Below are 13,755 nucleotides of genomic sequence, written 5' to 3'. Positions count from 1 at the left end.
AGCTAACGCACGTCAATGCATAGAACGCAGTTGAAATAATTCAACGGTTTCTCCCTCGGAGCATCGTTGCCAGAAGTAGTAAAGAACCCAGCCAGAACGGCAGCGTTCGAACGTCATTCCCACAGACGACAACGACGAGCATCCATTAGAGCTATAAGGCATTGTCAGCGCGTACGCGTCGTCTCTTGAACAGCAACAGCAACAGTAACAGCAGCAGCAACAACAACAGCAAAAGTTGCAATGGAACGGCAAGGAAACGGCATAGGTACGGCAGGAGCAAGAGCCAACGGCAACGGCAACATTCAACAACAAGGTGACGGTAGGTGCAGCGTTGAATCGGTATGCACAAGGCGTACTCACGGCTCTCCTCGCGTACTCGCTAAGAAAATCGAAAGTAAGCCGACGAGTAGGCAAAAGGAGGAGGTGGCGGCTCCGTTCTGAATGCAGCCAGCCACGTTACTGTATGCAAAATAGTCGTTTACAGGTAAGCATCCTTACGGATGCACCTCGTGTACGCGTACTTTTACATACTACTCCTCGTCTCCTCGTCTAACTTGCCTGCTGGTTTGCTGCCATGAGAGCATCGAAAAGGGTGAGCCGTAGGGATCACCAGCCATACGCTGCTGCTACACACAACACCATAGGTACGGGCCAATTTTATTGGACGACACCGACACCGACACCGACACCGACACCGACACCGACACCGACGCCGACATTGGATTCGCGAGGAATCGCGATTCCTTACCTTTTGCCGCGAGATGATCGCCGCCTTTACCGAAGGTACGAACACCGGCGAGCTTTCGTGGATTTCTATCGGTCGATCCGAGCCAGCTGCAACTGAGCAAAGGCGCGAAACCTTTGTCGATGAATGTAAAGAGAAAGAGAGAGAACAAATGTAGAAGATTTCTTTCAGCTTCGAATATGGAATGCGTCGATATTCGATCGACGAGGACTATCTAATTGGTTTCAGGTGCTGCCGTGGGACCGAACGAAATATATCTCTAAGAATTTCCATCTTACCGAAACCGACAAAGCCTGTTAACTTTCTAGCTTTTCTTTGTCTCCTATTTCGATCTTAAAGTTACGAAGTAGTGGTCGTTCCCTTTGATCGTCATGAATATCGGTCTACGAAAGCGATCAAACGTCAGGACTCGTTCAAGACTTAGTAGTGTGTGTTTCTTTGGTGTGTGTGTGTGTGTGTGTGTGTGTGTCTTCACGAACGAAAGACGACGCCGAATGGTTGAGAAGAAAAAGAAAACTAAGCAGAAAAAAAGAAGAAGAAAAAGAAAAAGTAGTAGTAGTGGAGGAAGGAGACAGAGCAAAAGAATGTTTAGGTAAAGAAGAAAGAGAGTTGGAGCAACGTCGACGAGGTCATCGTTAGAGTCATCGATCAAGTTCTCTCGAGCCGAGGTCACCCTCTGACCCCTTCTGGGCCGGCAGCCGTTCGCCAGGCTTGGTCAGTCATCGATCTAAGGATCCTTGCCGTAGATCACTCCACTCGATACCTACCGCAACGAGCTTCGAGAGTGATGTCGGTACACGTATGTATATAGGTGTCCAACCGTGTGTTCGTGTACACGCCACGAAAATCGCACACGGTCATTATTTATGCGCTCGTAATCTGTCATAACCGGAGGTCCACTTATGCAACCTGACGATATCGTTACGGTCTAACGGAAACGCCTACCAGACACCCTTCCCTCTACCCCTCTCTCATCCTATCACCCTCACCTTCTCTCTCTCTCCTTCTATGTCTTTTCTATCCCTGTCTTCCTCGCAAGTTCGACGACAATTATCAGCAGCCTCCGAATCTATTTTTGAATAATGTCTTCTCGCTTCTTCGTAACTGTTCACTTTTCTTTCGACTACCTTTTAAATCGATTAACATTCTTTATATACGGTTTTTTTTCATTAACAAATTGAAACAAAATTATCGCCATGTTTATTATAATAAAGTATCGTATTCGTTTACTCTGTACAAATTACTGGAAAAGAAAATAAATTACAGAAAAGAAAAGAAATAATAATTGATAAGTAGGGACGTTTAAATGTTAAAAACAACGAAAATGGTCCCTAGGAGATTATTGATCTTGTAAATTTAATCCTGAAAAAGAAAATGAATTTAAAAAAAAGGAAATAATAATTGATAAGTAGGTACGTTTAAAAGTTAAAAATAACGAAAATGGTTCCTAGGAGGTTATTGATCTTTTAAAGTTAATCCTTTCGCACCAAGCAACGGCCTCGTGAAATTTCATCGGCCTTTTATAATCCCTACGACCAAATTGTGAAACGCTAATAAACGCATCTTCTACTCTCTCTCTCTCTCTCTCTCTCATATATGCCCGAGAGAGGAGCATTGGGCACTTTTACGACGTTGCCTTGTAAAGACATAAAAAATAAAAATAGTGAAAAAAAAAGGAGTATACTTCAAGGAGATGCGACCCCGTATCTTGGATGATCCTTTCAAATTCTCGCCGTCGATTACTTTACTGCCTCGTTTATCGCGCGCGCTCGCCTAACCGAAATAAAGTTTAAAGGCGCATAACGCACGGGAGAAACTTTCCTGGCTGAATTCACGCCATAAGAATCCGATCGTATAATTGTTTAGGAAGACCTCGAGAATGGCGTCTTTACTACGGTTTTTTCTCCTTTTTTTGTTTAATAAAAGAAAGAAGAAAATTCTTTCCGGGAAGAACAGTCGTGAACAAACCCCTTGGACGCAAACGTAACGTAAACTGCCTTTTTATTCTTTTTCAATGCGACTAGAGAAAAATTTAACAGTTATTGTAAAAAAATAACAGAAAAACGATTACGTTCAAAAATAAAAAATAACGAACCTGGCATCTCACTGCGTTTGCAAGAATGTTCCTCTCGCTTTCCATCTTTCATTCTACCGCTTCTCAAAGCTCCAAGAATTTGCTATGATTAGTCGTCGAAACACTTTAAGCATCTTGAATTCTCGTGATCCTGTTCCGGCTACTCAACCTCGACCTCTAAAAGTGCAGATCTTGGTCTCTGCAATGGTAATACGCGATCCAAGAACTTCTTACCACAATTATATGAATTTTCTGTCGTCGCGATTTTATGGTCTTCTCATACTTTTTCCCTCGGCACATCGTAACACGTGCGTTCGCGACAAAATTTAATAACGAACTAACTTATACACACGTTAGGATATTCTTCGAATATAGAGTGTCCTTCAATGAGATAATATATACGAATGTAAATAATGTTTTGATTGACGTCACAGTGATGGAGACTTTTCCTCGGGAATGTTTACAACTATGTTATCTCACCTCTTCGTGTTTTTCACGTATTTGCATCATTATCATCGACGTGGTCATTCGTATCAATCGATATTTAAATATTATAAATACGTTTTTATCTTTTCAAGGATACTAACGCGTATATATTTAGTTAATTTTCATATAAAAGTTAATCTATACGAGAAGAAACAGTTCAGAAATTATTAGCGAACATATATTTCTTTTTTCAATTTGTTCTAGCTCGTTGATTCGCTGTCGATATTACGAGTGAACGGAAAGAATCATATAAAATAGTTAAATCACTTTTAAAATTTACTTTAAAACTTTATTTCCTGAAAAGATTTATCGCAAATTTATAACGTGAATATTATAAATACGTGTCTACTTATATTGAATTCTATTTACTTGGTCGATATTTTTTATTAATAAATTGTAAAAATTGATCGATGCATTATTAATATTTAATTCCATATAAATAATAAAATTTTAACACAAAATAATGTTACTTTTGATATATATTATATTTAACTTAATATTTATTATAAAATTAAATCGAATATAAATAGATGAATCAATTTGAAATTATATATATATAAATGTATTTAAATATATTGAATTAAAAATAATTACCAACACTTAACATCAACCGATATAACAACGACTTCTATTATAAAATATAACATTTTATTATAAAAACTTATTATTTAATTTAAAATACCGATAGGATAATACCGCTAAATGTTAAAAAATAATCGTCGAAATAAAATCATATTTAAAAATAAAGTGTAAGTTAAAAGTACCTATATATCAAACGTAGATCGCAAAAGTCGGCATCCATATTTTCGGGAAGAATACTGGAAGTAACATCAAGATCGGTAGGATAATGAGACGACGACGACGAGGACGACGGCGGCGGCAAGTTCAGTTTAACATCGTCTTCGTCGTCCTCGAGGATCGTGACCACCACGTTGGTGTCGTGGTCGTTCGTCGCAGTTGCTACTAACCACAGGGACCTGTAGGTCCTGCCAACGACTTTTTATACTGGATTTCCATATAGGGAAAGATCCGATGCGATACGATACGCCGACGAGGAGGAGAGACGCGGATGCTGCAGCGAAAAGGGGAGCAATATATACATCTTTACGTTGTCGGGTAGAAAGACAGTGTAGAGAGAGAGAGAGAAAGGAAAAGAGAGAAAGAAAGATAAAGAACGAAATAAAGAAGAGAGGAGAGTAGAGTTCTCCACCTTTTTCGCATACGAAAAGGGATACCGCTTTGAGAATCTGGAAGGACTGATCCCTCGGAACATTTTTTGCAACGAAAGAACGAACGAAGACGAAGACGAGGACGAGGACGAGGACGAGGACGAGGACGAGGACTTACGATCTGAAGTTTACGCTATCTCCGTTTCTTATTTCGTTCCGGGCTTTCGAAGAACGCGAGAAATCGATGTATCGAATAAGAAAGATTCCCCAAGAGTCGTTCTGGGTTTTAAGATTGATCGGTAGTTTTAAAGCAAAAGTTTCGAGTTACATCTTCCTCTGTTTCTTCTTATTCACCGTCATTATATTCCACATAGTATCACGAAATAGATAGATAGAGATCGATCATTTCTATAGATAACTATTGTCTTCCTAATGAATCGTGTCGTTTCTTACGTACGGGATCGTACGTCATAACTTTCTTACCTATCTCTTTCTTTCACTTTATTTCTATAACATAATCGGTCGGGTTTCTAGACGAGGAGTATTAATAATATCGGAAGACACAGGTCGATAGTCGATCGGACGCTCGAACGGACACTCTGTTCGATTAATTTATTATTCGACGTAGTTATATATGTTCCTCGATGTTATACATATATATAAATATATACTAATACATACACGATAGACGTGTTTCACGTAGAGTAGATGCGGAGTTCTCGGAGCGAAGACGCCATTGGACCAGCTGTCTTCATATTTCAGCGTACAGTCGCGGCCAGCATTAAAACCGTGCATTAACCCGTTCTATCCTCAAAGAAACGTTCGTTAATTCCCTTGGCTCTTTCTTTTCCAAGTGTTAGTGGATAACGTGATATTAATAGGACACGTTCGGTAGCCCAACAACAACAACGACAACAACGACAACTACTACGACGACGTCGAACGAGAAACGATTTAAACATTCCATTGTAACTACCGCCTGTTAGATGAAAGATTGTGATGTGGGAGGTGAAATAAAAAGTTTTCAAAGAAGTGGTTATTTTCCTTGCTTTAGTGTCACTCTACCCTAGGTATGTTTGTTAACGTGTATTGGTATTATATACGTATATGTATATATATATATATAGGTAAGTATGTAAGTACGAGCAACGCGTGCTAGAAATTACAGCGGGCACCGCCGATGACTAATGGGAAATTCACGCGGCCGTTAATGTACCGTATCGTTATCACCTTACAGTGCCGACTAAAGTCACCGAGGATATCCGGCTGCGATTTACCGGCTTGTACATACTGTTGCCGCCGCCGCCTTCTTCTTGTGTTTGCCGCCCCTTTCAATTGGTCCTTCGGGTCAAGATCTAAGAAGAAAAAGAGAGGAGAGGGAGAGAGATTAAGAATGTGGATAAAATAACCCCCAAAAAAACAATTGGTAAGATATAAAGTATTTATACATATAAATATTAAAAACTTGATGTTTTACCAAGAGATTTATTAATTTTTGTAAAACAATAAGGAAACGTTAAGACACTCTTTGCGAGATAAAAATAAAAATTTCGGGTCGAGAACTAACCAAGGGAGAATCAGCAGGTAGGACCCCCTCCAATTATTTTTAAATTTTACACACTGGTAGTAGTAGATGAGAATATTCATTGTGTCTTTAAACATGGCGTATATATTCAGCCGTTTGCGAAAAAAAGCGGATAGAAATATCACATAGATACTTATTTTTTTAGCTGTAGTAGTGTATTCGTCTACGATTAGCGGCGCTGTGTGTCCCTGATGCTTAAAAAAAAAAATCAAGAAATTTATAAAATAAATAAATTTTAAATACTCAATGTCTTATTACGAGTTGTAATAATTTTTGGAAAAAGAAAAAAAAACAAAAAAAAGATAGGAAACATAAAAAGATACTATGGAGAAGAGAGAGAAAAAACAAAAAAATGAAAAAAGAAAGAAAAAACACATTATATATTCGGTATGTCCTTGTAAAGTCGTAAAACAATTCCGAGTTGGAATTTATTAGTGATTATTACCAAAGTCGTTAACGAAAAGAGTGCTCGTGATCCGGCTGATGGCGCTCAGGAATCTTAAAGAAACTGTTACGCAGTGATTGTATGGTGTAACGAAAGGTAGAGGAAGGTAAAAAAGAGAAAGAAAGAAAAAAGAAAAGATAAGAAAGGAAAAGAATAAAGAAAGAATCCGCAACGGGCTACCGATCACGTATCAATTAAATTCCGTGTAGCAATATGCGCGCAACACGTTTCCGCGTGTTCTCATATATAAGATTGGGATTTGAATTGTTTCAGATCACGCGCCGATTCCCGTCCGACCGGGCCTCGGGTTTCTGAGAGATAAATTAAATACTTACATATATCACGATTATTCGTGCCACCTTGTCGTTTTGTTTTTTATTTTTTATTTTTTATTTCATTTTTTTTTTTAATTTCATATCTATCGTCGAATAATCGAAAGAACACACACACGAGTAAAGAAATCGGACGACGTATTACATATTTATACACACACACACACACATACACACGTATATTTAAGTTAACATACACATCCTTTTGACGTTATGCTTCGTCGAATCTCGATTATTTTAGTCGATATGGGTAAATTGAAAGGCCAGAATAGAAACCGTTTAACATCGAGTTTCCAGCTTTTCCATAGAATCTCTCCGATGTAGAGAGAGATCGGTAAGAAAATTGTTTGCTCCGATACGATCTCGGATAGTGATTTTTGCGAAGGATCATCATCATCATCATCATCATCAACGAGTTACATACATACGTATACAAGTAACAGCAACACAGCTTTACGTTTTCCAGAGCGTGTCATCGGGCGGTGATAGGCGCTGCTTCAGCGTTTTCACCGTGTTCGATTTATTACATCCGGTTTTATGCGCGATCCAGCTCCAGGGAACACCTGCGTATACGGTATACAACCAACCCATACTGCTTCTACGTGGTAGTTTATACACGCGTGCATGTATAAACTACCTAAGTATACTTACATATATACTTCGTTAAACTATATAAAACCATTTCGATGCTTTATTTTGCTTAACGATAATCAAATGTAACACGCGGTATAATAGGAATCTTTAATGTTGTTCTCAAAAGACTCGTCGAAGATCGTAAAGAATTAATACAACATTAACTTACTCCGAAATAAAATCTAACAGAAAAAAAGAGAGAGGGAATGGAAAATGATCAAACGATGCCTGTTCTTTGACATGTACGGGCCGCGAGAGAAAGAGATCACGGTGTCAATTTCAGAGCACGTACCACCTGCCGAGGCTGACTTTCCTTTCCTGATTCGACCTTGAATAGAAGGTAAGACAAGCGCCCCGGTTATATATTCTTAACTGTGCCTTTCGATAAGCATTCGATAGATTGTAAGATCGCGAGAAAAATATAAAGATCATAAGGGATCAAACACAAACACCAAATGATATTTCTATCTCTCTCTCTCTCTTTATCTTTTATTCTTCTCTTTCTCCATCATCATCATCATCATCATCATCATCATCATCATCATCATCATTCGTCGATGGATCATGAGAAAAGAGGTTCTTTCTCTTAAAAGACCTCATCGTGTTCTAACGAGCGTTATATTTTATTCATGAAGAATTATTTATCCGGTTTCCAGGATTCTCTGAGAATACGATGATCGACGATTCGATCAGTGTTTTGTCATTTTATCCATATCGTCCGTTTGTATCTCTCTACGGTTTTCAGTCTGAAGGTAGGTATTTAAGTGCTCGTTAACGAATGAAAAATAATCGAAGTAAGAGGGAACGATGGTAGTAGACGACGATCCACGATCGAATAAAGTCGTACGATAAACCTTACTTTTTATGACGAGCGTGTTCGCGCATCCCCGCGCGTGACGGCACCATAATCTTACCAAGAGTATTACCTTCCAAAAGATAAGAACGAAATATTCCGGATAAAAGAGTCCGATGCGATTTGAGCTACGCATGATAATACGAATTATACGTACGTTATTTTCAACGTTTTTATTCTTATACCTTCCTTCTCTCGCATGGAATGACTTTATATTATTATCATGTACGAATAAACGAACGATAGATTTAAATAATTTCTCGAACGAATGGCCGAAGTATTATTATTCGTATTCTTGAAAATAAAAACATTTTTTATGTTGGAAATACAATTTTCTTTTTTTTTTGTCAAATATATTTCAAACTATCCACGTCCCAATTATTAAGTTATCCCCAAAAGTTTTTTCCTTTTTTTATTTTTATTTTCTCAACAGTAACTTTACATATACGATATTTTGTATTTTATGTTTATTTTTACTGAATAATATTACAGTATGGAAAAATGTAATAGAACAGAATGAATTTAAATGAAAAAAAAAATTATATTGTGCACTGTAAAACTTACTTAGCGGAAAAAGGTAAAAAAAGAAACTCACATAAAACTCGTATTGTCATATTTTTAATAAAATTATTGCAAAGTATTATAATGAAAGATTTTTCTAAATAGTCAAATAATATATACATATATATTGTTCAGTAAATATATATATATCTACTGAACGATAAAAAAAAAAGCAAAAAGAGAAAAAGAAAGAAAGAAAGAAAATACGAGAATATATATGCGTATGTGTATATATATGCGGTACGTGTGCGTGGAAAAAGCCATGAGGCTGTTTACGGCGTGTCGCGAATGAAAGTCGGCGGTCATAAAGTCGAGTGCGGATGGTGATCGTAAATATTTGGACGATAGAGGTCGCGATAGCGTGACCCCAAGGAGGACTGCGTGCTCATGGGGATTCGCACAACCACACCCGACTGGATAGAATATAAGCGGGATCTCGAATTAATCCGCAGAGGAGAGGTTAACGCTGCCGGTGCACCGGTAACTTGACCGAAGCTTCATTCAAAAGGATAGAAAGAGATGGAGAAATGTGTATAGTAAGTAAATAGGTATTACCAAGCTTCTTTCTCTCTTTCTCTCTCTCTCTCTTTCTCTCTCTTATCTTGTTTCTACTGATCGAGAGCAAGGTTCGTTCGTTTATTCGTTCGTTCAAGGAGAAACTATCAAATAGAAAATAGAAACACGAAGATTAGCATGTAAGAGAGAACGAAATTGATTTCCGTCCATTTTGAAAGAAACGGGTAAAGAAAATAAAAAAAGAAACAACTCGAAGAAGTAACGATTCGAACTATGGAAACAGACAAGGATGAAATAAAGAAATAAGAACATTGTAGCAGAGGAGAAAGAAGGCACGGATACATTCTTCCACGCATCCTGTCTGCGGTTGACGAAAACTTATCGAACGCACGACATTTCGGAGAAGCTCGTAATGAGAAGATGTGTAATACTTTTTTTGCTTTAGTAATTTTCTGCGGGTAGCCCAAGGACACACACGGTCGAATTCGCAAATTCTCTTTTCTCCCGTTCATACGACATACATATTTATTTTATCTTAACTTTCGCACGAGTCGTTATTATCGGATAAATATTACAAAGGGTGTCGAGTGGGTAATATATACATTTATACGTAAAGAGAAAAATAAAAAAAAAAACATGATTCATTTAATAAAGAAACGTAATATAAGATCGTATTGGTTTTGGTTTTTGGTGTTAATCTTATAAATAAATAAGATAAAATTGAAAGACGAATAGCGGATCCCTTTATTCGAGTTGTGTCTCTCCTTGATAGGAGGAATGGATTTCCTTTCTACCCGTAGACTAAGGTTAGTATGTACGTAGCTGCATGAAATTCCAACGGTTCGAAAGAGCTCTCCTAAGATCGGACTCGGTCGCGACGACTCCCTCGGAGAGCGCACGGCCGCTAAATGAAGATTTATAGGAGGGTCGCCGTTCGCACGCCACGCCACTCACAGAAAGGACTCCGTAGCACGCAGCGTGCAACACACAGCCTCGTAATTCAAACGATCCCGAACTTGAAATAGAGGAGTGTCCCCGACTTCTTCGTATAGTAGTTGTAATAGTAGTAGTAGTGGTAGTAGTAGTAGTAGTAGTAGTTACACTCCCTCCGTTTATCCCCCTCTTTCCTCTCCTTTTCTTATCCACCGAAGTAACCGAGTAAACGCATTGATTATGTCCAACCGTCGTCGTGGGGAAAGCGATTATTTCTAAGTGTACGCACGGAAGTGGAATAATACAAGTAGCGTTGTTTTATTTATATTTTCGAGTATCCAATCAATTTAAATATCTTTTTATTTATTAATGATCGGTATATGTTAATAGTTTTTTTTGTTTTTTCTTTTTAAGTATAATCAATTACAAATAGATTGCGTTAGATTTGTGTGTCAGAGTTATATAATGATTTTAATTATGTTATTATAAATATTGATCAAAAGTATTCCAAAATATCGATGTTGGGAGTAATAAGCTAATTGAATTCTATTTCGTATAAATGGCTAATATTTTCTTCTTACAAATTGCCGATATCTTTTCTTTTCTTATATTATCGTACGAACGATTAATCAGTTAAGAAATTTAACATAAAAATGAAAACAATTATTTATTATCTCGCGATCCTTAGAAATATATTAATAGAATTTATCGAAGATCTTACGGTAATTTATTTGACGGTTTAATCAATGATCTACTTTAATGAATTCTCAAGAATGAATTAGTTTTAAAACTAAGGTGACTGTTACGTCTGCATATATATATAGAGAGAGAGAGAGAGAACTCGCTTTCCAAGGCCACCCCCGACATTTTCTTCTTCGAAGATACAGCCGAAGGCGAGGTTACCGCATAAGCGTTACCACGTATCTATCATCTTGTAATTATCGCTGATTAACGACTTTCCATGCGTTATCTTTTCGCTCACGTTGAGATTTCGCCTCGATTTTGATTTCCAAGCAGAGATAATAGATCCAGATTGCTTTAGTACACCGAAACATCATTTTCTCTTCGCTCAGCACACCGAGAATCTTTCGCGTTAAATCAAAATCATTCTACCTTTTCTCTCATATACTTCTTACCATCTTCTTCGAGCGTAAACAAAACAAAAAACAAAAAAAAATTGCCGACTAAATAACGCACCCAGAGAAGAAAGATATTTTAATTCGACCTGACTAAATAATATCGAACTAATTTTCATATTAAAACTTCGTTTTCGTGACTTTTGCTCGAAGCATGTTTGCGTCAGTCCAACATTATTAAAACTATTCTAAGTACGTGATATCACCTGACATAGTTCCTTCAATATACACTTAGAAACTAACTCTCAATAAAAAGACGATTGGAAGATTCCGTTTCATCTACGTTCAAAGATTGTGAGATAAGAAACCGTGCCGTAACGATTTCCTTTAACCTTTCGAGATATCAATCGGATTATCTACAAACTAGTCTTAGAAAACGATGATTCCGGTTTATTTGCAAAACTTCACAAGAAACTTTATTATTATTTGTTACCTTGTTTTTTCTATGACAATCCCATGCCAATAAGAAACTCAACTACTAATCCGACATTTTATTTTATATGTTTACTTTTTTATTTGAACCTGCCTTGTCCATCTGCTCGATTTTTTCTTCTTCTTCTTCCACCTTTCTTCTCTGCTTAAAACTTGCAGTAAAAAACCGAACGACGGCTCGTTCTCGTCCTTGTCCTCGTCCTCGTCCTCGTCCTCGTCCTCGTCCTCGTCCTCGTAGTTGTCGTAGTCGTCGTCATCATTCGTTTACGGTCATTTCACTCGAGTACTGACAAGACAGTGCATCCTCCTCTCTACTTTCTTTTACTTTTTTTTAAGATAAAAAGAAATTAGGTCTGCTACGTAGCAAACGAGTAGAGATCCTCGAGGCTGATCGATCATCGTTGGTGACAAGAGGCGAACTGGATTCACCGAAAGTCATTCTCTTACAGAGAGTCAGATGATGCTGCTGCTGTTGCTGTTGCTGTTACTGCTGCTGCTGTTGCTGGTGTGAATTAACAACCTCTACTCTTGCGTACGTTGCCGGCGTATCTCTTTAATCGTAATTATCGTCTACAGGCGAACGACCAAGTGGTAATAAATCATTGTTTCGATGAAAAGTCGACTTGTGAGAGAATATTCTTATCAAAGGATACTGACTATATATATATATATATATGAAAAGATTTTTATTCAAATGATATGACAAAAAAAGTAAATACATCCAAGAAAATACGTAGTAATAGTAGGCTCAAATTTTCTTTTAAAAGTAATAACAAAAAAGAAAAAATGTATTCTTATGCATACCCATATTTCATACAATGCAGTTTGCTCTATGGCACACAAGTTCTATTCAAAGATATATGTATTTGAAATATATGAGATACAAGAGGCAATACGTCTACTTGAAAGGACGATGAATTATTATTACGAAGACCGAGAAATGAGAATATTACGTAAGATAGATAATAACTTTTAACATTGTGAACAGTGTATAGCTGTTCAGTAATAGGAAATAGAAATAATCTAAAGTAATCGTACATCTTAAGAATACTTCAAAGTATCCAATCGATTATTTATATTTCACTTTATTCATTTATTAAGAGAAAGTTTCCTTATTAAAAGTAATAATGAACGTGAATAATGGATAAAACGTTTTTCTTCTATTAAATATCTATCGGCGAAGAAAACAATTACACTTGTGTTTGTCGAAGAAAGAAAAAGAAAAGAAAAGAAATAAAATAATATTCAATTCACCCACTCGAAATTGTAATATAATAAAAAAGTATCTAATAGAATTTTTATCTAGAATAAAAATAAACGTAAGCTTGATAAAGTGGTACTGGGTAAATGTAAAATAACTGTAATTATTGATTACCTTAATAGGATTTACGAGAATATAATACTAACGCTATATCTTGACAGTTATACTTATCTATGAGTAAATACATTGATGCATAAAAACATACACACATATTATACCTACTTGTGGATCGATTTAATCTAAACCGTGTTAAGATAGAAAAGTGTAAGGAGAAAATATGGTTTGAGTGTTTGAAACAACCAACCTAAGCTTTTTCTGACGATACATAATAGTAGTTAAACGTGCCGGCGCGTTCGGTAAAGAGCAATTCTGACATTACCAGGAACACGTGGCACGTGGACCGTGTCGCTCGATCGACCGGCAAAAAGCCTAAGTGCCTAAGCAACGCACAGCTTTCAGTGTGGACATCTGAAAAAGACGAGGAGTAGCTGCTGTTGCTGTTTCTGTTGCTGTTGCTGTTGCTGAGGCTGCCTCGCAGAGCATGAACGTTGTGTGCTTCTATATACGTGCCTTCTTCCACCAGAAACTATTATA

General features: G+C 37.2%; 1 long non-coding RNA gene across 2 annotated transcripts; it reads left to right on the top strand.

The window, feature by feature from the left end:
• The first annotated feature begins 5,182 nt into the window (after positions 1-5,182).
• LOC122519123 lies at positions 5,183-7,645 on the top strand. 2 transcript variants are annotated; one of them, XR_006304254.1, is made up of 3 exons: positions 5,183-5,544; positions 5,712-5,900; positions 7,303-7,645. It is a non-coding gene; the product is annotated as an uncharacterized LOC122519123 (long non-coding RNA). The 2 variants fall into 2 exon arrangements; XR_006304255.1 differs by lacking the exon at positions 7,303-7,645 and adding an exon at positions 5,985-6,312.
• The last annotated feature ends 6,110 nt before the right edge of the window (positions 7,646-13,755 follow it).

Source organism: Polistes fuscatus, unplaced genomic scaffold (assembly GCF_010416935.1).
Source record: "Polistes fuscatus isolate 324 unplaced genomic scaffold, CU_Pfus_HIC Scaffold3, whole genome shotgun sequence".
In the NCBI taxonomy this organism is placed as follows: domain Eukaryota; kingdom Metazoa; phylum Arthropoda; class Insecta; order Hymenoptera; family Vespidae; genus Polistes; species Polistes fuscatus.
The sequence above is the reverse complement of the archived record's forward strand: the minus strand, read 5'-3'. Positions and strand labels throughout refer to the sequence as shown.